Genomic DNA, 24,614 nt, shown 5'->3' with positions numbered 1-24,614 from the left:
TAGAACTTGTGTTTTCTTGGCTCTCTGCCTGAGCAAAATTGGTTATGCCACACCGATCCTGAAACAAAACTTCTGTTTGTATTATTTGCAGAGTGCTGTGGGGAAATGAAAGCTGGTAAGGCATAATTTTGTGTGCTTTGAAATTTTATATTATCATGTATTTTTTGTTGCACTGTAATGAAGCTCTGATTTCCATATTAAAATTAATAAAATGAAAATAATATGAATGCAATATTCCTGATGAATGCACATTGACTAGAGGAAGTTTTCATATTCTTCCACGAGCATATTTATGACAGCCTATTTCTCTGTGTCTTGAGAAGGCTGCAGGTTCAGAGGAACTTCAGTCATTCACATTTTGTTTACTCAGTTACAGCAGAATTCACATGTGATCCACATTTGAATACCACTTTTAAACTAAGAAGTAAAAGTTCCATCGTAATAATGTATAAGCATTTTTTTGGCTGTTGCTTGTTAATAATAAGCGAGTTAAAAAAAACAATAGCACTAACTGGGAAGAAATAATCTGCTAAAGTAGAGCTTATATTTAATAATGAACAGTCCTTTGCTTTATCACAGATATTGGGCAGAGAGCAAAAGTGTCACAGCTTTAATTTGGGTTCACTAAGTACATCAAATTCATTCAGCTATGACTTTATTACTTGGGCCTCTCAACCTAGCAAAGACCAAATAGTTGGCAATAAATAAAGTCAGTGCTCTGCAGGACTTGACAAACATGTTGTGCATTCCAAAGGGGTGGTGATTTGAAAGTTGTGGTTGTTTATCATTACTGATTATTCCTGATGAAAGCAGGGATCATGGGTTGTTCCTCACATCTCTGCAAATGTACCACAATCCACATTGCACTGGAGTATATCAGGCAGTCCTCTGTTTGGTTACACAGGAAGCAGATCAGAAAGAACTTGAGCATCTCAATGGCACATGGAGGTTTTGATTAGATAATAGGAAAAATTTCTTAATTGAAAGCAAAATTAGACATTGAAACAGGATGCCAAGTGAAGTGCTGGAATCTCCATCCCTGGAAGTGTTAGAAAAACATGTGGATGTAGTTAGGTGGCAAACATGGCACTGCTGGGTTGACAATTGGGCTCGATGATCTTAGAGGCCTTTTCAGACCTCAACAATCCCATGATTCTTTTCCATGCCTGCACCTCCCATACAACCAGCCTTTGTGCAATCTCTACTTGCTCCTCACACACCCCCTCAAAGAGTTCATGGAGTTGCAAGAGGGGAGAGTACGTCCCTCTAGGGGAGAGATAGAGGCAGAGGTTGGATGAGATTTTTCTAGGGCTCCTTGCAGCCAGCCCACTCTCTTAGCCCATGCACCTTATGCCTCCCAAGATCACTTTTTGAGGATGGAGGAGTGATCTGAGAGACCCACAAATAAAAGGCACTTCTCAAGTCATCATCATAACGACTCTCCCTGTCATCTTGGTGAAACACCTACCTGTTGGATGGGGAAATAGAAAAAAGCTCTTTTGTAAAAGCATTTTTCCTTGTCACTCTTGCCTGGCTACCTTTTGTGGGATTTATGACTTAGGAAGCATTATGAAAAATGAATAATTTTTTTCACTAAAATTAATTTCAGACTGCTAGAAGACTGTCATTTATGCCAACATTTTGTTTTGTTTGGTAGTTCTCTGCTACCATACTTGAGGAAAAGTAAGCATCACTGGCAACAATTTGAACATTTTATTAGTCAACACAGCAGTCTTAATGGAAAGCTGCTATCACTGACATTCACAGTGTGGGCAGTGTGTGATGACATGTGGTGATGCTTCCTGCCCAACTTTCTTGTGTGTGCTCTGAATGAAGAAATGCTGTTGGGAGATGTGATTCCTGCTCTGGTCCCACAAACATAGAAATCATTACATAAGCAAAAGAATTGTATGTTCTCAGAATTATAAAAAAAAGTTTCTTCACTTTTCTTCAATTTGTCTTTATTCTGGTCTTTCATATCAGAGAAATAAATTTTCTATTAGATTTTCTGGAAAGTAAACTGTAGTTTGGAGTATATTACCTAAAATGGGACACCATATACTCTTATAGAAACACGTGTATATAATTTATAATGCAAAGCTAATATCATACTGTAATACCGCAATATAAGACCATTTCATGATTTTCAGTGTTTCAGTAGTAGGACAACTTTCTGATGAAGCTACTTCTGTACCTGATCTATAATCCTTCCAAAAATATAAAAATAAATGCAGTTCTAAACTGTCTCCCCCAGACAATTTTCCTGATCAGAAAACACAGTGCCTCTATTTGTGTTACTTCATCTTCTAGTTGATTATTTTTGTAATGAAGCCTTTATAGGTCTATTCCCTTTTTGAATCCAAAATGAACATCAGTTTTGATTATATGAACTCAAGAAGGGCTCAGTTATTTGTTCCAAATAACTAAAGACAAAAGATTTGGGATTCTAATCTTATTTTCAGAAGTAGTTGAATGTTGATTGAGAAGTCAGCACCGCAAACTACAATTTAACTAATCAGTTCCACTAAGTTGTACATGTCTCATGTTGTTTTCACTTATGGTAGCAAAAAAAATGATTTTCTGAACTACCTTTCCAGAACAACAGTGTGTTATTTACTACTGTTTTATGGCAGAGAGAAAAAGATTCACCCTAATGGTACTGCCAGAAGTTACCCCACCTGCCTTTGCAGTCAAACTTTGCCTTTCAGTGCAGTGCCAGTAAAAGGTATGTATCTGACTGATCTCTTATCCACATCACAGAAAAAAATTCTGTTTTCACTTGCCTGTGAACCATGTAGTTTGATTTTGTAGCACGATTTGGAAACACACTGAGGCCTTTGGCACCACTTTCCCTTTCTATGAAGATTGTTCTGGGTGCAAGTTATCTTTTTCTTTTATTTTCTGCGTGTAGAAAATGAGGTAGGGTAGGTTTCCTCTTATTACTGGTATTTGGAAGGGGGAAATCAGTTTAAGTGCCCTGTACCCTCTATTTGGTAGTTACTTGAAAGGGAAAATAGGACTGAGTCTGAGGTGATGCAGGACCATATATGTTCTTCTTGCTTCTCTGCACAGCTCTGTACAGCAGTGCCAGTCACTATGGGGAACAATAAAAGGCCATAGCAACATCATGAGAAAATGTTTTTTTTTCTGGAGCTTTAGTGGGAGTTTTTTGTTCCTCTTCCTTTGGCTTTTGAATTGTACAGGGAGAGGAGTGAGGTCAGGTGGTTCAGATGGCATTGCATAACACAGATTGTTCTTTTTCTTCATTTGTTTTGTGGCAAGTACAGCCTGAGAGAAATGCATGAACATTAGAGACTGAATTAAATACCTGTTTTGTGGAAGACCTGATGATTTAAATGCTGTCTAGCTGCCTTTGGGGCTTTAAATACACTGCATTTCTTTTTAGGAAAAAAGAGGAAAATAATTATGTTTTGTGATGATAGATCATTTGTAATTATAGGCCAGATTGCTTTGGTAGATAATGATGTGTGGAGTTCATCTCACTCCACTCTAGAGATCTACCTCTGAGCTAATTGCTCAGAATTCTTGCATCTATTGTGGAGAAATGGGCATGTTAAGAAAGTAGTTTACTTGACCTCTTAGTTTTGGGATGAAAGTAATAATTTTCTAGAGGTGCGTGTCTCTGTCCGTCAGCTGTAGAAGGAGCTAAGGGGATCACCTACAGAGTGCTCATCTTCCAGATGGCTCCTAAGTTTTAGAGCTTAGTAACTCCATGCCGTAGCAGCGCTCTCTGAATTGAGTGTCTCACAAATCATCCTTTATGCAGCTATCTGCCTTTTAATGGTAGATCTTCTGTCCATCCAGCTTGGAAAAGCAAAGTAGGGCAGTACATTTATTTCTGTAGCCTCATATAGACATTGCCTCTCTCAGGGACCATCTTTCCCCAGCAGTGCTAGTGTACCCGTCAGCAGGAGCTTCTGCAGTTGGCCTTTCTCAAATTAACTGGGACCTCCCTTCCTGACCTGTCACATTGTGCTTTTGCCAGCTGGCTACAAACTGTGCTGTTTTTCAGTCTTCTCCACACCTATGTGTTGTTAATGCTTTTTTTTTTTTTTTTTAATCATTGGAGCAGCCCACCTTCCATCATCATGGCACCTTCAAGAGGCTGGGGTGAGTGACAGGCACGTACCCACCTCACAGGTACACAAAAAGAGTGCAGGGTTGTCATGGCAGCTGATGATGTCCAGGCACTGCCTTGCCCAGCCCCTTACACGTTTCCTTCTGGAGGTGGAGTTTTAGCAGCTGTGAAACGTCCTGTTTGAGAAATGAGCCTTCTCCAGGGAGCTGATATTCAAAACAGGGTGGACTATCTAAGGCTATATTTCACTCCAGCTTTATGCACTCAGGCTCTTTTTTGCATATGTTTTTATTCATTTACAAACACAGTGGGATTAAATAGATGCCAAAACATAGGGAAAGTTATTTGATGTTCAAGACTTTGTCTTTCAAATACCTGATTACAGGTGGTCTTTTAAACATAGCAGAGGCTGGTAGGTATAAATGAAACTGGGCAATTGTGCATAGATACTTAAATGCCTACCTGCTTGAAATGCAAATGCAAAATATTTTGCACTGAACTTTGGGGAGAATTTTTAAGTGGTCATTAGCTTTGTTTTCAGAATTATGTTTGGCTCCTCATTAAAACCCACAGGAAACGTGGAAGTCTTTGTATCTTTGAATGACAGGAGTGTTAAATCTTTCCCATCGCTGTAAAATGTTACAGGTCAATTATTATGGAATAAGAATGCAGTGAGGTTTAATTAGTATTGCATTCATTGAATGCTTTCAAACAGGTCATTAAATATTTTTGTGCAGTATGGTTATTTCACCAGTCAGTGGAATGTGCCTTAGTGTACCTGAAAAAATACCTTGAGTCACATATAACAGTTACAAAGATTCTTAAGTCACTCTATAATCAAAGCCTTATTTGTTGTGATGCTTTTATTAACAATCTTGAAGTACTTAAGATTTAGTGAAGTTGCTGTCTGCCTTTCCCCAGGGACTACATTGTGAGAAAAATCCTAGGATGCCTGTTTCTGCTCCCATCTCTACTTCTAGGTCACTGTGGAACTTCACATCACTACTTTTTTATGGTGTTCATTTTCTGTGTTTTCATATTACAATTACATTAAGTTGGATTACTTTAGGTAGTCTATCTAGCATGCACCTATCTTGCTAAGGTGGGATTTTTTTGTCCTTTGAAACTTGTGAGGTATGCAGAAATTCTTCACTGTTTTACAACAATAACTTGCCTGAATTTTTGCTTTTGCTCAAAATGGAAAACCACTATATTTAATATTCTACTAGAAAAGCTTTAAGACCATATTATTTCAGACAGCTGGGTAAAACCATTTGCTGTTCTACATCTGAAATGTATTTGTTTTAAAATTTGTTTCTTTACAACAAATTGGCAAAGTGCAAATCAATCACCTGTTTTAACAACTGCTGAGACTTAGGTTGGATGCTTTCATTCACAGCTACATCAAAAATTGCAGATGCTTATCTTATCTGCAAATAAAAAGCTAAAGCGAAAAATATTTTTTTGCATGTAAGAGCCTCATACTTTGCTAGTTTTCATAGAAAGGGAGGTGGATGTGGAGATCGCTTCAGCAGTGTTTCAAAATCCTTGTTCTCTCACTCTGTGGGATTTTTTTGGATGATTTTTTTTTTAGACTTCCATTGAAATTATGTTTCCTGACTCACATAGGATATTTTTTTTGTTAGCATGTATTAAAATGAACTGGGGAAAAAAAAACCCCAAACGTGCAAATAAACAGTTGGAAAATCTTGAAAATATGAAACTACTGACTGAGATTTTGCAACTGTAGCTATGATTTCCAAATATCACACACCTTACTTTCCTCTCTGAAAAAAACATCCCTTTCAAGATTACTCTTCAAAGCTTGATCCATATGGTTTTATTTTGTCATGTTTTGCAGTTTCTGTAAAGAGTACTTCTACTGGCTTTGTGTAAAAGTGTGACCTTCCAGAGCAGATTCCCATTTAAACTGTTCCCTGTATCATGCCATAAAATCCTTCAATTTATAAGACTGTGCCCCATGATGATACTGGAATATTGTGTACAGGGATGTACAATTATGATGGCTCTGAGCAATATATCTCAAACAGCAGAGATGACAGGACATAGTGTCACAAAATCTGTAAGTAAATTTGTTAGGAAAAGCAAGTTTTCTTGTCTCTGTATGTAGGGGGGGTTGTGTAACTGTTATTATTACTGTACACAGAAGGAAGATGTTTTCAGAATCAAAACCATCTAGGACTTCTTGAATGCAAAAGAAGCTCCAATAGGAATCTCTGACATGGACTGGTGTGCTATTTATGCCATTGGCAGCTTTTGAATCAGCTACAGCAGTCTGCAAAAAAAAGAACTTGGGACTAAAGTGTGCATTTCTGTGCCGGAGCAGATAATAATGGTAGTATGAATACTTGGTAGAGGAACAGTTAGGAGACAAGAAGAGACTTTATTGGCAAAAATAAGTTCTAGTAGCAGTGGCATCATCTCTGTCCTTGTAGCTCCTGCTGCTCTTGAGGGCAAGGTGGTTACTAAGCAATGATGGAGTTGGACAGGCAGATTCAGAAGCTGTTAGTGCTGCTGGGAAGTTCACAACTGAGGCTGTGTTTCCACTCTAAGGCAAGGATGAACAGATGAGTGAATCTAGCAGTGAGCCACTCAGTGCTATATCTGGTCAACATCTGAAGAAACCTTTGAAAGTCTTAATTTCCCTGAGTGGTACATCCTTTCCAGGTAATGACAATCCAGAAACAACTTTTAGCACTTAGTTGCTCAAGGTATTGTACCGAGCAGGTTGTACCACATTAGTTTGTCTCTGTCTGTTCTCAATCTTGTCCAGAAGACACAGGCTCCTCTGAGGAGCAATTTCTCCAAACAGAAGGCAGAAGGCTGTATGACTTGCATGATTCATAAAAAATGTTGTGTGTGGACTCTCTGACCTTACCACCCCACCAGGGTGCATATTTACAGCCCTTGCACAGCAAATATCAAGAAACAAGGTGAGAACTTAAAGGACTGATAGTCTGTGTGGTATTTTGTCCATCAATGAATAAATAATACGCTCAGCATTTAGAAATATCTAACTACCTATGACTAGAAAAATACCTTTTGAAGCACAGTTTGTCCCAGTAGTGTGAACTGAGCTGCAAGTTGGGGGAAAAATTACTTCCTACCTCTAAAGCAAATGAACAGTCCAGGTTTTGTCATGAGCTCAGTAAAGCAAAAGAAAAAAAAACTCCTAAAAAGCTTAATATACTTAGATGATTAAAAGATTAGCTCAAAGAAAAAAACAAGTTAACTCCAAATATTTTTTTAGTCTACCAATGCAATACAAATAAGATAAAGGAAAGGTGTTACAGAGGAAGCTGGAGTAAAGGGAAGCAGTTAGAACATGGTGGCACAGTCAGGCTTTCTAAATAACACAAATAAAGCTGAATAACTGTGCACAAAAGAATAAAAATAAATGGTCATGATGGGCAGAGATGGAGAGACAAAATAGGAGATTCATTGAAAACCTCAGACAATGAAAACGCTGCCCTGACGTACAGAAGGGAACACACAATCCAGGCTGAGTCTCATTTTAAAGGAGTTTATAAAAGGATAGGATAAGCAAGTGAAGATAACATCAGAAATGCCAAAGGAACAAAATGAGATATAACTAGCTAGAGACATCCAAAATATACTGGGAGCGACAAAGAGACACCAAGAGAATAATTGGTGTGCTGCAAGGCAGCAAGAGAAAACTATTGATCAATAAAGGGTGAGAACAGTTATATAGCTGTTTTGTTGGGCATTACTGAAAGTGTCAACTCTGATCAGACCAAAGCAAACAATGGAAACCCAGAGCTCTTAATCTGGCTACACTCAGCATCTAGTCACAGGCACAATGGTGACATTTTCTGTCACTCATGAAAATCTGAATGATGTGGTAACTTTTTAGTGCTATAGAAAGCTGACATCTAATGTACAACACACAGTGAAATGTTTAGAGGAACTTTCATGCTCTAAAGTTGTCAATATTTTTTGTTAAGAAGGACTTCAGAAAGCTGAAGGAGAAGCCTTTGTTTTGCTCAGGTTAAGTTGGTTTCTATTTCATATTTCATGGAAAGATGTCTGCTTGACTGGACTGCAGAATGTTTTAGTGCTAGGAGTTTGGTATCTATTTGATATGCAAAATATTGTAGTAAGCCCAGGTACTCAAGGTTTTCCCTGTTGTAGAACAGAAAAAAAAAAAAAAAATCTCTACAGCAATCTAATTCTGTCAGCATTCCCAATCACTTCAAGCAATTAGTTCTGAAGACTTTCCCCTGAAATTTACGTAAAACACACACTTTTTGGTAATCCATTTTACAAGTAACAGATTATTTCTTGCTTGGCACTGCCGAAGGTGAGTGGCAGGAAGGGACAGTGTGCTTGGGCTGCAGCAGGTGCTGGGAATGATTCCAAGAAGAGCAAGCTCCCAGCTTTCCTCATGGCTCTCAGTAGGTTGGTATGATGGGAATGAGAGATTACTGATCCTTGTTAGTGGAAGGGGGTCATCCATAAATGCTCACAAAATGGATGGTGGCTAGGTTTTTAGATCTGGAATTGGCATTTTCTCATTAGAAAATGTTGTATAATTGTGAGAGGTAGACCAGGCTGTCCGTGAGCGTTGGGATAGGCACAGTAGTTGAGGGGATGAGATTACAGCTTGCTTGCATTCACTCAGTTTCAGCGCCTAAAATTTGCAGAAATGTAAGCTAAACAGTCAGTCATGATGTTCTCAGATGGGTTCTAGCAGTGCTTGGAGTACCAGAAGCTATCCTGTATAGGAAAATACATGTTCCAAATCCAGGACTTTAAATTATTTACGTTGGTTGGGTTTTTTTCTCTTGGTGTGGACCAAGGGCATGTTAGAGATCACTTCTTGGAGTTTGCAGTCTGAGTAGTAAATATTGCAATGGTATTATCCTAGAATCATACATAAAACTGTTTTTCATTTCATACTGTTCTAGAACTCTAAGGAATCTTACTGTAAGGTAGATTGTATTGTCTATCTGGTTTTCAAAATGTCTAAGAAAATTGTGCAACAGGAAGGATTGGTTAGGCTGAAAGCTGTCTTATGTGTGTCTTTAATGAACAGCTTTTATTTTGAACTCTTGTGTGGATTTTATGTTACAGATGCACAAAAGATATTTTTTTTTTTTATGATGTGTCAGTGCATTTAGAGTTGTTACAGCTGTTCTTGTGAAGCTATCCCACCTGCTGTCAAGAGAGGGAATAGATCTCCTTTACCCTTCCCAGGACCTTTGTACCAGACAGCCACTGATGCAAGAGCAGTTATCCAGCTTTCTGCTGGAGCAGACTCAAATTCAGGCCTTGTACTGTATCCCTCAGAGAAGGGAGACCCTGTGGTTAGACCTAGGAGTTCTGTTCTTCCCCAGCACCTAATGTGATCTTGTTAGAATTCTTAGTGCCAGATTCCCAGAAGCTCATTAGGCAAAGTCCCCTGGGTTTCAGTTTTGTTAGAATGGGGAAGAAGCTATCCATAGCTTTTGTGCTAGAGGTTTGCAAAAATGGGGATAACCAACTCCCAATCAAGGGCACATGGATGAAAGTGATGCAGTCCAGTACTGCAGAAATAGTAAATAATTGAGATAGGTTAAAAATGTGCCTTCAAAAATGTGTCTTTAACTATGAAGCTAAAACCTCTTGCCTTTCTGTTAAACTGTTTGTGTTCTCTAGAAGTGCTTTGGTGTGACTAGGTATATTTTAAGGAATTTTGGATATGTTCCTGAATAAACATGACAGATGCATTATGGAAAGGTTTTCTAACTCACTTTGTTTTCCTGCATGACCTAACAAACTGAAGGAACTCAGTGCATCATGTATATATGCTTGATTACTTGTTAACATGCATTTGATTTTTAATACTTCCATATGGGTAGTCCCCCCATATCTAGGGGATAGATATGTCTTGATATGCTAGTGTAGGCATTCATGGAGTAACAGAAAAACATATAACATTTGTTATTCAGTCGCACAATTCCATACTGGCCAAGTTTTGAGTGCTCCAGCATGACAGAATTCAAATTACATCTGAGGCAAATTCACATGGTTTAAATTTCTGGTGCATTTGGCCAGCATGACATTTTAAAAGCAAGAAAAAAGTATATTAGTAAAAGCTGTATGTATAGGCACAACCTTAAAAAAGCCAAGGGAAAAAAAAAGGAATAGATGGAATTTACTATAAGGACTTTGAACTTCTTTTTTATCTTTGTTTTAAAGTTGAATATTAAATGAGTAACTGGAGGATGAAATGGGGAATATAGTGTCATATTTGCTACTATGTTTCTAGAAGCTTTCTCTCTGAATATATTAAAAAAATAATTCAGGAGTTTTCATACAAATCAGAAGTTTAACGTTCTGGAGACTTCCTCTTTATTTTATTTATTTTTTTTTTTAATTGTGGGTTTACCATTAGATTCTTCCCAATTCCCCCTTGCCCTCACTCTTTAAATTGCATTTTATTTTGCCATAGAAATGAACTAAAATCTCATATTACTGCCCAAAGCAGCTTTTCAGCACAGGTTCCATCTGCTGCTAAAGTAACAGGATTTTTTCATTCACATAATGTACCTGGTAAAATTTTTAAGTCATTGTCAACTTCAAGGTATGGGATGTCAGCATCTATTTGGACAAAACAATTAACTATATAGAGAGATTTAAAGCATTCAGATTTTAAATATAGAGGGATTTGATATAGAAGAATAGATGATCTGGTTTTATTTTAACTTCATCATGCAAACTCGGTATTCTTGGTGACTTCAAGTGTTATGACGACAACGGATGAAAAGAAACATCTTGAATTTGCATTGGCACCCAAACTGTTTAGTCAAAGCAAATAGGAGTTTGTCTCAGTGATATTTTTTTGTCTCAAGTTTATGTCCCCGATATTTCTTATCTCAAGTTCCAGCTATGATGGCTTATCTTATGGCAAGTTCCTTCTGTGGCCTTGGCAGTGTTTGAGGCTATTGTGATCCTTAAGTCTCTTACAGCAGCAGTGAAGGTAGCAAGAGAATGTCTTCCATGAGAAGACTTAGAACAGAATGCTGAAAAATTTGTGTTGAAAAATCCCATACCATTCCTCACAGCTACTCAAAGTAGCTCCAGTATATTCTCCATTATTTCCTGCTGTCATAATTTCCCACAGGCAGTGTTCCCAGTTAAGAGATAATATTCTGATACATCATGGAGTTTCTTTCTCAAGACCAGAGCCGTAAATCATGACAGACAGTAGCGTAGATTAAGTTGCAGTTACAGATGGGAGGCTAAAACCACACAGATACTTTCACTAGACAGTAAATAATCCATACAAAGTTTAATATTTCAGTTTTCTACAAAAAAAAAATGTGGAAAGGAAAGTAATTTAATCAAGCTTTTATTTTCTCAGTGTTTTACTTTTCTAGTTACCTTAGTTTAGGTAGAAAATCTTTTTAACAATTCCTAGTCTTCACTCTTGAAAGTCCAGTGTTTCTTGTGAAACTATATTGCTGAAAGCAAATGCAAATTTCCTGTGAAAAACAACTGAGAAATATATTGGTGATACTATAACTTAAACTCTTAAACTTGGAAAAGTTGAGTTTTAAGTTTATACTAAAGCATTTGGAATCTGAGATGTTGGGACTAATTCAATGAGAATAAAGTTCTGTGACAGAAATTCAAGGAAGAAGCTTTTACAAAAAGATTACCAAGTGTTTTGTGTTTTACAGTCTTACTTGAAAATCATACATTTCGTTTGCTTCATTTTTCCAGGGAATGTTGTGGGATATTGTATGTGTAAGGAAAGGGAGGATTTGAACTGGTTAAGTCTGTTTCACCAGAAGGTCATTTGACAGCTGGTTTGAAAAGCAATGGGAGTTGACACTTGCAGAAGAATTTTCCATCTTGCAAGTTGCCATCTGTTTCTGATTTGACTGGAGAGTTTACTTTCCTTAAAAGCCGTATTTGACTCAGTCTTTGAGTCATCAGTTTTATCATTGTGGGCATGGCATCCATTTATAATTTATAAGACAGCACTAGTAATTGGAACATTGTCATTCTTGGCCGAGGCTGGTATTGCAATCAGACCTTGGTAAACCTGTGGGCTGTGCTATGCAGTGCTTTTGACTGGGTTATATCAATATCTTTTTCAGAATGGAGCGTTAGGAATTAAAGTGTATGAGGAAATCAGAGAAACTTTGAAGCCTGTAATCTGATCCAAAAAAATAATAGTTTTAGATTATCTTCAGCTGTGTAATAATTTTATGGAATACAGAATTATTAGGTTGGAAACAAGCTCTAAGATGATTGAGTCCAACACCTTGAGCAATCACCACCTTGTCAACTAGACTATGGCACTAAGTGCCATCTCTAGTTGTTTCCTAAACACCACCAGGGATGGCAGCTACATCACCTCCCTGGGCAGTCCCTTCCAATGTTTAACAACCTTTTCTGTGGACAAATTCTTCCTGGTGTCCAGCCTGAACCACCTCTGGCCCAGTTTGAAACTATGTTCTCTTATCCTGTCAGTGGTTGCCTACGAGAAGAACCGATCCCCACCTGGCTACGGCTTCCTTTCAAGTCGAAAATATTCTAATATTCTGCTAATATTCTCTATATTTTAGCTCCAATTTTAGTCTATATGCTTGATAATATCCTAAGGTTAAGATTATAATGTTAATTTAGAAAGTACTCAGGTTATGCTTGGATATAAGCTGTGTTGAAATGTATATTCAGCATGGCTGTGCTTCTTTCTGGTTGTGTCTGGGAGCAGAACTTTACATGACTAAGGATGCTGACCCTCCAAAGCTGCAGATCTTGCTAGTGTTTGGGTCCCAATCAAAGTGAAAGTGGGCCACAGAGATCCATTTGTGGGTTTGAGTTTAGATTTCTAAATCAATCCTTAGTGACTCATATTTTCAAAGGTATGCTGGTGGCACACCAGGACTCTGATCTGTACCTAACTGGATGGTCAAACAGCTGTGTGGCAAAAACATGCCTTCTGCAGCAGATTGAGTGATGACTTCTCATCTCACCTTCTCCTGAACAACTCCAACATACTCTTTATATATATATATATAGACTCAAGACTTGAGTCAAGGTATTCACTCTGAAGAGCATAAAATATATAATGCTCAAATATATAAAAAAATATACTCCGCTCAAACAGAGCAAAACTGTGCAATATTAGATTTTTAGGATGGAAATTTTTATTTGCACTTTCAAATACAAATCAGTAGATTTTTTTTTTTTCAGTTATAAATGTGTTTATATTTGAGATCATTCTTCAGCCTGAAGTGCTACATGGGTTAGAACAAGCTGTAAGGAAAAGTGTCTCACAATTTCTGACTATCACAACTTGTGGCATTTTGGTTTTGAAACAAGTCACTCTTGGCAATTGGGGTGAGTTCAGAAGTGTTGGGATCAAACCTTGGTCCTCCAATTGTCTGATAGGGTTTGGTCTGATTTAATGATAGCTTGAGCAACTGAAATACTTCTGATAAACTCAAATCTATTTACTTTGGGCTGCTCCTAATAAATATATCTTGAACACTGCTGCAGTTCTGGAAGACCAACATCATATATCTTACAGGAAGCTTGCAGATAACATTCCCGTCTTTTTCCCCTGCTCAGTGTAAGTACGTATGTTCCCTTGAAATTCACTAGGTTTTTCTTTAAAGTACAAGAGACTATAGAAATCTTGCCTGCTTATTTGCAGATATTGACGGTAAAATGTACTATTATAAAGGACTTAAAACACGTTCTTCCAAATTCAGGCTCCTCAGAGAGATGCCCATATCAAGAGTCTCTGTTGTCAATAAAAAGATGAAAATGGGGTTCTCAGAAGGAGATTTATTCCACCAACAGACAAGTTGGTATTCCCAGACAAGGCAGTCTCTTAGATGTTTACAGTGAAGTGGAGAGAGAGGAAAGCCTCCCAAATTGAGATATGAAATATCATATTACACTACCTTGTAAAATTCCAGAGACTGAACTGTTAGGAATTCAGTGGTAACCTTTCCTTCTGGCCGAATGTGAGCTGTGTCCATGGCCCATCAGTTGCCACATCTGTGTTAGATCAGCTGATGGACACTAGGGAAGAAGGATCACTGCACAGTTGCCTTGTTTTATGTTCTCTTTACTCCATGTGTTCCTGGGCTATGCCCACGTTATCAACCATGCATGGCTGAGCCTGTCCTCTGACTTGCAAAGGTGTCTCATATATAAAGTTGTTTGCAGCTGATCTTATGCAGACATTCAAGCTTAAGAGACTTCTTAGGTGACACATTTTGAGGAAAAAGTCTCAAAAGTCTTCAGCTTCAAATTTGGTTTTGACACAAGCACCAATGAAAGAAATCTATCCTTAAACTATGAAATATGATAGTGAGATGATTTTATTGGATCAACTTAATAGTGAACTTGGATTAGATAATTTTTTTACTATAATTTAATTAAACATTAAATAGCTGTCACATTACAAAACTGTATGTATGTAGTGAAAATTACTTTTGAAAAGCTAACACTTTAGTCTTATTGTGTATATTTTGCATAATTATATGCTAAAAAAATCTCAGAAATAGATATTTATTTTAACAAACATGATTTATTTCCATTTATTAGTCTTATGTTTAGATCTTACCGTATATTTCCAATGCATACCTTGTGCTCAGCACTGTAAGATCTGTTCTGAACTGACATGCAGAGTTAGGTGGAGTTTCTTCTAAGCAGGTTTTCTTTCTCCTCTGAGCTTCAGCACAGAGCAGAAAGTAGTTACCTTTGCACCCTTGCTGATGTTATTAAGTTGGTGTCTGGGGCAACTTGAATTGGCTCCAGATCTGATGTGATCTCAATACTGTGGTTAAAGCTGGGATTCTGTTCAGTCCCTTTGTCACTTGAGGAGATTTGTTCTGTGTCCCTGTGCCCCAGCTTTAGCACAGCATTGAAAAAGACAAAATGCCCAGCAGTTGTTACTCAGTTCCTGTGGCTCGTGACTGCTTCCTCATGAAGTGGATGTGCCTTTTCAATGCTAGCTCAGATGATGGAGCGGAGGACTTGTGGTACAAGCCTGCAACTGGGATGCATGCATCTTCCAGGCAGGTACTTCAGACCATGTGTGCTGAGGGGCAAATTCTGGGCTTCTGTAGTACTAGAGCTGCTCCTCAGCCCCAGGTTCCCATGTGTGACATACCTCTGACTGATAGATCTGAGAAATGCCAGTGGCAGTGCAGGCTTTTGGTGCAGGGGATAAATTACAATACTCCTGTGACTTGCAAGAGAGGGCAGGAGGGAATGTGAAACTGAGCCAATGGAGTGAATATCACAAGTGTGGCACATGACAGGTCTGCTGGACCGGGCCAAAGGACTTTCCGAGGAGCTGTGGAAGACCTGTTACATATGTGCGCTTTCTTTGTGTTTTGTGGGTTTTTTTCCCCCTACACATTGAGTGAAATGACTTTTGTAAACATCTAGAAAAATTAATGGTAACTTGAAGGAAAAGGGATGACTTTGCACAATTTTCTTTGATGGGATAGTCCCATCAAAATAACATAGATGAACTGCATAAGTGATCGATCTATATGAAGACTACAAGCATTCTCTCCATATGGACTTGAGTATAAAAACAGAAATTGGATGAAGCTCAGAACAGGATGTTTTTTCTCTGTTCAAGCAGATAGGGTTTATTTCAAAGGCATAGCAGAGTTTAAGAGAAACATACTTTTATTTTTCAGAATACCTGTACTGAAAAACAGGCCTACTTCATTGTTTGCAAAGGCATTCTGCAGAAAACTGTTATGTAGAAGAGAAAGCAGTTCTAGTGTTTTTGAAAGAGAGAAAGCGGGGGTTTGGCAAGCACTTTTGAGAATAAAGCGCGCATTGATTAGAAATTCGTGAAGGTCGCCGCCATCTAGTGATGAGATGTTGAAGATGTTGCTCAGAGCGAAGCGGTTCCCAAACACGGGGCGTCTTATTCTGGCTGTGCCCGCATTCGCTCATCGCACTGGCTGCACCCTGAACCACTGGGTTTTCTCATCGTGTGCCCTGTGTCACATGCATGACCTGTACCACAGGGCACACTGTGACACCACGGTGACACCCGTGGGTGCTGAGGCTGGGAGAGCTGTGCTGATTCAGCTGGCAGCGGCTCAGAGGAGCTGCACAAACGGGTGGCAGCACCTTTTCACCACGACCCTCCTGAACACAGTGGCTGTACTTCTGCCACATAACCCAGCCACAGGGGTATCACATCCTGGCTCCCTGTATGGGTGCTGGATCCTGGAGAGGTAACAGAGAAATACATGGAAACACGGACAGCTTTCTATACTGTAGAATTTTTAATGTAATATTCTACGTTGTAGAATATTTTGGAGGATTTTGTTTCCCAAACTTTGCCACTGGGAATGACTGGGGAGCAGCTCCACTCACTGAGGTGAAAGTATTGCTGTAGGAAATGATAGTTCTGAGCGAGGTTGTGATGCTTACTCCAGCGCATGTACGCATTTCTGAACCCCCTGCAAGCTGCAGGCACTGGAAAGGTCCTGCTAGGACAGAATTACAATAATCAAGCCTTCTGGCCCCAAGTGTGTGTTGCTGTTGTTAGGTCACCGCATTACCAAAAAAGGGACAGCTTGTGTCTCTGAAATTTGCTGCCTTTCCAGAGCTGATTGCCAGCCACCAGCCAAAATCTGATAACCTTTCTGAGCAAGGAGCATAATCAAAAGTGTCATCAAGATACTTAATCTCATTCATTATCTCAGCATGCATCCCTTTAACAGCAGGGGCATGCAGGAAGGGAGCATCATCATAGCAATGACCTTGACCAATCCACTAGACTTCTGATTTCCCTGAATGAAATTATGCCAACAGCATGCATTACAGCAGTCAAACTCAATTTGTTTTGTATCACTAGTCCAAGTTAATTATGGTTGACTTGCAATTCTAAAGGGCCTGTTGCCCAGTCATCTAGTTAAAATATTATGCCAGGGACAAAGCTAAGTGGTACTAAACCAATGAGAGGCCTGAGTATGATGTAGTATCTTAGAGCTGTTTTTATAGAAAGACCTCTGGTTTTGTTTTCTGCTGGAGGTCAGCTAAGGAGGTTATACTTTTAGTAATACTGAAAAGTAGTCTACTTCTTGGGTGAATCAGTGAAAAAGGAGCCAATCCATTCAGCACAGGGACTAGTTCTGCAGTCCTTACAAGAATAACTGAGATTTGATAAGCTGAGCAAATACCAAATTGCAAATAGAAACATTGTTGAACCTTGTGGGTTGATGAATCATGATTGTGACCTTGGATGACCAAAGTAAAAGGCCCTCCGTTTCTTTATGTCCATGGGAAAGCATAATGACATTTTGATTCTCCACCTGCTGACTTGCTGGCAGCCTTTGTATTCACAGCGTCTCCTGGGCTGGCCCCACTCAGTATTTTCAATAGTGACTGAAGTGATGTGGTAGTGTTTGCAAGCAGTATTAAGCTGGAAAGGATGCTCAGAATAAGGAAGGACAGTGTCAATTCAAAATTATTTTAATGAATTGGAAAAGTGCTCTGGACAAAAACAAACAAACAACCCAAAGGAAATAATGAACAGGGTGAACTTCAGTATCATGAAATAGAGAATACCAGAGGAAGGCAGGGACAGAAAGTGATAAACCCCCACGTTTGGAAACAACAGCTTAAGTAAGGATGAGAATCATGGTAAATGAGGACTAGAAGATAATACTGATTCTGCTGGACCACAGCATAGAGATACAGTGAAGAGAGAAACCGATGGGAATTATCTGCATACTGTGAAATAGCTGTTTGCTCTACTTGGTGTGAAGAAGGCTCTGCTAGAATCCTTGATAAACTGCTGGGGAGACATCAAAACTTAAGAAGTTCATTGAAAAACCATGAGCCTGGTAATGACAGAATAAACTTTTGTTACTAAATATTGAAGAATTTAGAATTATTTAATCTACAACAAATGACAAGGGGAACTGATCTTCAAAGAGATGAAAAGGTTGCAGAACCAAGAGAAACTATTTTCTATATGCTGTACTGACAGGATAAGAAATTGTGAATTTAAAGTGCATCAGACTTCAAGTTAGACAAACTGCAGTATTTTCTTATATTAAATACATGTGACTGTTCTGGGAGAAGATAATGCATTCTAGGGTTTTGAAAACAGAGGAGACAAAAATCTGTCATGAATGCTTTGGGGATATCTGATTTTAAAGAAAGGGATCAGGGAAATGGAAAAAAAACTACTTCTTTTAAATTTCTTCCATTCTTATTTTCCCTTATAAAAATTATCTTCTCAGGTAAGCACATACATTTTTCCTTCCCTATAAATTCAGCAGCTCATTGAGAGAGTAGATCATTGTTTCACTATTTTAAACTCAAGGAGAATACAAAGACCGACAATCAATTTTTTACATATATATAGCCTCCAAAATGACTCACACTTGCCAAATTTAGCAGCTTTCACTGATGATCATAATCAGGGAAGGTGAGTCATGTTAGGGCATTCCTGTCATGCTCAGATGACAACATGCCTTTCAGGAGCATAACACAGCACATATTCCTGGCCCTCACTATCTGAGTGAAACTTTAGGCTTTAGTTCATGGCAGTCATAACTGAAACTGTTCGAAAGTAGCTCCTATATGTTAAATCCAGAGCTTTAAAGAACAATCTACAGTTACAGAATCTTTGATATAAATGTTTCTTCACATCAGACACTCAAAATCTGACATTTGAGACACTGTTGTGGATGCCCCATCCCTGGAGGTGTTCAAGGCCAGGTTGGATGGGACTTTGAGTAACCTGGCCTAGTGGAAGGTAGGGGTCTGGAAATCGATGCTTCTTACACCCCTTCCAACCCAAGCCTTTCTGTGAAGTTATGGGGTGCTGGGATGTAGGTGCCTGTGTGCCAGTGGCTGCATTTCGGGCTTAGGAGTTTGTAATGCTCCTCTGCTCATTGAGCAGCAACCCATCTTCTGTAACATGTTATTCTAGTAAATAAAACAAGCATGCAAAGCAACCATGATGTTAGCTTTGTTAGTGAAGTGGTTTAGATGGAGAGAAGGGTCTGTGTGACACACTGAGCTCCCTCTGCCTAAGGGAGCAACTGAACTGAAGCATCCTGTTTTGTACAGCCAAACTGGGGGTTTGCTATGTCCAGGTAGGCAGAAATGCCTTGTGGTCTTGTCTTTAAAAGCAGAATAAACCAGAAGGCGATTTTTGGCTGTGAAGTTCATCTTCATGCTGGCAGAAATGCACTTTTCCTTGCAGTGCTGCTGCCTAGCATCCTGCTGCTCAGCCTCCTGGCTGCTGGGACATTCACAGCTGTACATGGCCAACTGCACGGAGACCTGGGTCCTCAGGTGGTTGTTACAGCATTTTATGCCTAAAAGTCAATGTCGTCCTCAAGCTCTTGTATTTAGAAAAAACTCTAAAATAAAGTTTGCTTATGGTTTAAATGTCTGACCTGAACACATGCACTGTTACCTTGGGCACTGTCTCTTTCCAGCTTTGCTTCAGTTTTCTTAGCCTTAGCAATCTCTAGATGACGCTAATCCACCCTTAAATTGCAAGACAATTTCACTAAGGTATAGCTATAGTGTATTTTTGATGTTTTGTGTAGCAGGTGTAGTCAAACCACAAACAGCAATGATTTTATTAGTGAAAATATGCACCTGGAAATGCTTGGTACAAAGGCTAGGTTTTACCTCTGTGTTGTCATGCATTTCCACAAAACATCACAGATACTGCATGCAAATGATTTAGAAGGCATTTGCCACCTGGTTTACATATGAATCCAGGCTTTTTTCTTTTTTGTTTCCTTATTCCCTTCTGACAGATTGAAAGCAAGTTCATGATTTTGTGCACTCACTGTCACTGTCGTTAAATTTCGACACTTTTTATCGGATTCATTTTGTATTGTGTAGACTCAAATGTTTGTGCCCTCATCTCTTTCCTTTTCAGATGGCAAGAGCTTTTAATGTGTTTTCAGGGCGAGGCGTGCCAGAACCTACCACTTAACAGATTGTCTTTTACATGCAAGGTATTCAATCATTTAATTAGGCAATAACACATTAAGCCATTAATGTGTGCCTTGGGTGTGCTGGGAGACACAAGACTAAAGGCAGAGTGACTTCAGTCACCTCAGCAGTGCTTTCATGCTTTGATAATGTGCATCCTGGAGTGGCCAGTTGCTGTCATAATATGGACTTTCTGTATTTGGAAAAGCTTTTAAATTTTTAAAATGCTTTTCTTTTATGTTTTATTGACTACGTTTCTCTTTTGGAAAAGTAGGTTATTGATGTTGGTTTTTTGAGATGACTGCATGACTCTGCTGACCTTGTCTCTTTCCTCAGTTATTAGAATATAATCCTAACAACCTTTTTGTCAGCTTTGTGTAATTATAAATGATTATAAAATGCCAGACTGAAAAATTTCTGATGAAAGTAGGGTCACACTCTGGGGCCTCATCTTTCTCACTTTTTATTTTTTCTGTTAATAATATATAAAAAATACTATTAAACATATATTGGGATATGCTATTAATAAATACACACAATATCATTATGTATTAATAAAATTATGCTATTCACACTTGCACTTTTCAAATAGCTTAGGTGTTTGAGTAGGTCTCACAACAACTGTACGAAGTAGATAGGAATGCTGTAAACTGAGGTGTACAGAAAATAAGGAACTGGTAAACACTGAACTTGTTGGCAGTGTTTTGACTGTATGTATTACTTTTCCAAGGCGATAGAGAAAAATGCACATAGGATAATTAAGAATAAAATATTGAGATTATACTTAATATATTAATATAAACATCATATTAATATAATATATAATATTAAATATATATTATATTAACATATTATTTCATATTAAGCAGTGCAATGATTCATATCCAACTAAAACCAGAAGGTGTAACTGCTCTGTACCCTGAGGAAGATGTAGTGTACCCTTGATTCAGATTAAATCTGTTACTGCTTTTCCTACCCCAAGGGATATATTCTCTATTTGCAGTAACTGCTTACATTTCTGAAGACTGAAGTTCATGGACTGTATTTTCTGTTTTCTCTTTCCTAGGGAAAGTTGTTACCTCAGGTTATGTTTTCTACACTTCTCTTCGTTCTTACTACCTCTCTGGATTCTCTCCATTTGGCTCCTATCTTTTTTGAAGTGCTGTGACCAAAAGTAGGCGTCACACTCTTGCTGCTGCCTTTGCAGCGCTGAGTAGAGCTGAAGTCCCCATCAGGCAAGGCAGAGTGGCTCACAAAGTACTTCAATCTGTATCAGCTGCCAGCAGTGTCAATAGGCCACTCCAACAGTCAAGACTCACTGAGATGCCAGAGAGTCCTTGTCGTGTTCTCCCCTTCACCCCACTCTTAGCAACACACCTACCACTATAGAGAAAAGCATTCCATACTCCTTGATTCCTAACTGTGGATAATTCACAGCAGTCTGGAGTCAAGGCTTCGGTGATTATCTAGGGCTGATTCATTGTTGCCTTCTTTGAAAAGAGGAAACACATCAATTCTGTCATTCCCAAGTTTCCAACCATGCTTCCCTCTCTTTGTAATGTTTGTGATTCCTGGAAAGCAATTGGTACATTGATATATGGAGGAAACTTAAGCAAAAAGATTCTCTAGGAATACCTATATCAAATAAGTCCTAAACTGCCCCAAACAAGAATCCCTCTCCTACAGTTTAGGGAAGCAAAGGGCCCCATTGTTTTCTTTGTTTGTTTGTTTGTTTTTTTCCCCTGACTTAGAAGACCTTTACAGCATTCAGGCTAAGAATTTGTCCTGGAGCTTAACTGTGTTATAGTCCATTCTTCAGGGCATTTCTCAAGCCAAGTTCAAATTCCGTGTATATAGTAATTGTACTTTCTGTTCTCTATATTTGCATGTGATGGTTTCAAGCAAAGCTGCTGAATGTACCAGGAGGGGTAACCTCAAAATGTCTCTGCTTTTTAGCTGTTTTATGGACATGAGGTTCATTTATAGCATCCAAGTGGCTAGAGGTTTAGACTAATATTTATAATGTCCAAATCTAAGAAGTGTGTGGATATGACTGACTATTAAGTAACTACAGCTCTTCTGAAAGTTCCTCTAAGGTAGAAAGGCTCCTAACTGTTGCTGTGTGGGGATTCTGATAGTGCTTCTAACAGGAGGAAGAATGGAGAAACTTGTTTGCCTAAAATTTCCATTTTCCTTAACATGACCTTAGAAGGTCAGCTGGCCCATGTTATGAATCAGGATGAGGAAGGATTCACCAGACCTCATTCATGTTTGAAAGATGTGTGCACAGGCGTTCTTAGTGACCTCCAATGGCTATCAGTTTTGGGGAGGAAGTATTTATGATGTCATAGCAGTCAGTGTTCTGATATCATAGAATCGTTTAGGTTGAAACAGCCTTAAAGATTGTCTTGTTCAAACCCTCCTGCTGTGGACAGGGACCTTCACCTTTCACTAGATCAGGTTTCTCAGAGCCTTATCCAACCTGGCCTTGAACACTTCCAGAGATGGGGCACCCACAACTTCTCTGGGAAAACTAGGTGCAATCTAGAGTCTGGTACAAGAATCCTATGAATTTCATTAGTTAAAATGGTAAAACGCATCAATTTTTTTTTCTGGGGTTTCCTTTGCAGCATGAGAATCAATCAGACATGGCATTTAAGCTGTAAAAAAAGTATGCTGAAAACTCCAACTGGGAAATGGACTAATAGCTGTTCCTTCAGGATGCTTACAAATTGTTTACTCTTTTGCTTTGTTTTAGGGAACAGAATGATGTTTCCATGAAAGTTTTAAAGTTTTATGAGCTTGCTATGTTTGAAATATACTTAAACATGTAGTTTGTGTGTGATTTACATTTCCAGTAAAATCATGAGTATTTTTTAAGGTATGTTCTTTCTCCATTGAAATATGTTCTGCATCTTGACATGATGAGACACAGCCTGTTAGAGAGTTTGGAGCTCACACCTGGGTTCAGACCTCTTATTTGCTGTTTCTGCATTACAAGAGCTGCAAAGGGGATAGTTATTGAGTCACAGAATGACCTTAAAGATGGTCTAGTTCCAATCATCCTCATAGTAAGATTTTTCTTGTTATCTGACCTTTAGAGCTCTCTAAGATGCTGAACTTGCTTGGAGCATCCTAATACTGTTTAGGGCAAGGATATTTTTTCATCTCATCGTTTGTCATGGTTTTAGCTGGTGTAGTGTAAATACTTTTTTTCTCAGGAGGTGGTACAGCTGTGTTTTGGATTCAGTATGAAAGTAATATTGATAACACACTGATGTTCGGTTGTTGCTGAGAAGTGCTTGCACTAAGTCAGGGACTTTTCAGTGTCTCATGCTCTGCCAAGAAGCAGGTGCACAAGAATCTCTGAGGGAGCATGGCTAGGGGGTGACCTGAATTCACCAAAAGGATATTCCATACTAGAGAATGTCATGCTCAGTGTTAAATGGAGTGGGCAGTGCGTTAAAAGTCGCTGATCGCTGCTCAGGGATGGGCTGGACATCAGTCAATGGGTGGTGAGCACTTGTACTGTGCATCACTCGTCTGTCTTGAGTTTTATTCCTCTCTCTCATTTTAATTACAATTATTATTTTTGTTATTATAATATCTTACTTTGCTTCAATTATCAAAACTGTTCCTATCTCAGCCCACGAGGTTTACTTTCCCCGCCTCGATTCACGGTGGGGGTGAGGGGTGGCCGGGCTGGGGCGGCCCCTCCTGTCCCGTCTCCGCGTCGGCCCGGGTGTCCCTCCCGAAGCCACCAGATGTCGCCAGCATCCCTCTGGAAAAGCTGCCGGGAGCGGGATGCGGACCGTGGGATGCGGGCTGAGGGATGTGGGGTGTGAGGGATGTGGGATGCGGGGTGTGAGGGATGTGGGATGTGGGATGCAGGGTGAGGGATGTGGGCTGCGGGGTGTGAGGGGTGTGGGATGCGGGGTGTGAGGGGTGTGGGATGCGGGGTGTGAGGGATGCGGGGTGTGAGGGATGTGGGCTGCGGACCGGGGCTGGGCAGCCTCGGGGCTGCTCCAGCGCTGCCGCCCATGGCAGGACGGGACGTTTCGGGAATTTGGAAACCCTCCTGGCCCGGCTGGGATCGGCTGCTGGCGGGGAAGGGGGAGCTGGAGGCCGCTGGCTTCAGCGGGTTTCGCTTCTGCAAATCCACACCTGTAGGTTTTGCTGAGAACACGAGTATGGCAAATTTTGAGTAAAATAGTAATAATTTTGCTTATCATAACTGTGACCACTCTGTGCTCAGCCTGGAACTCTGCTCCAGCCAGTGTGACAGCGGCAGAAGATGAGAACAGAGAGCCCAGCAGGTGATGACCCCGAGGCACTTTATCCCTCAGGAGCCTCCAAGCCCAGGTCCTTTGTTAAATTGTTCCATCCTCCACTGAGGATCAAAATGCTCCCTGAGCATCAATATCCATTTTTAAAGGATGATCTTTTGCTTTCTCTGCTTTTGTTGTGAAAGAAGGTGGTCATGGACATTAAAGACCCACAGTCCTGAGTCTTAAGTCCA

At 39.4% G+C, this 24,614-nt stretch overlaps 2 long non-coding RNA genes across 4 annotated transcripts in view; both read left to right on the top strand.

Moving 5' to 3' along the window:
• LOC140684733 (uncharacterized) overlaps window positions 1-24,614 on the top strand; it is a 436,917-nt gene that overhangs the window by 14,938 nt on the left and 397,365 nt on the right. The gene's annotated exons all lie outside the window — the stretch shown is intronic.
• The window catches only part of LOC121470376 (uncharacterized), a 37,465-nt gene continuing 36,844 nt past the window's right edge, over window positions 23,994-24,614 (top strand). Inside the window, exon 1 of the long non-coding RNA XR_005981282.2 lies at window positions 23,994-24,411. This is a non-coding gene — a long non-coding RNA (uncharacterized lncRNA). The remainder of the gene's footprint in view (window positions 24,412-24,614) is intronic.

This window comes from Taeniopygia guttata, chromosome 1, assembly GCF_048771995.1.
Source record: "Taeniopygia guttata chromosome 1, bTaeGut7.mat, whole genome shotgun sequence".
Lineage (NCBI taxonomy): Eukaryota > Metazoa > Chordata > Aves > Passeriformes > Estrildidae > Taeniopygia > Taeniopygia guttata.
This window is presented reverse-complemented; position numbering and strand designations above follow the sequence as displayed.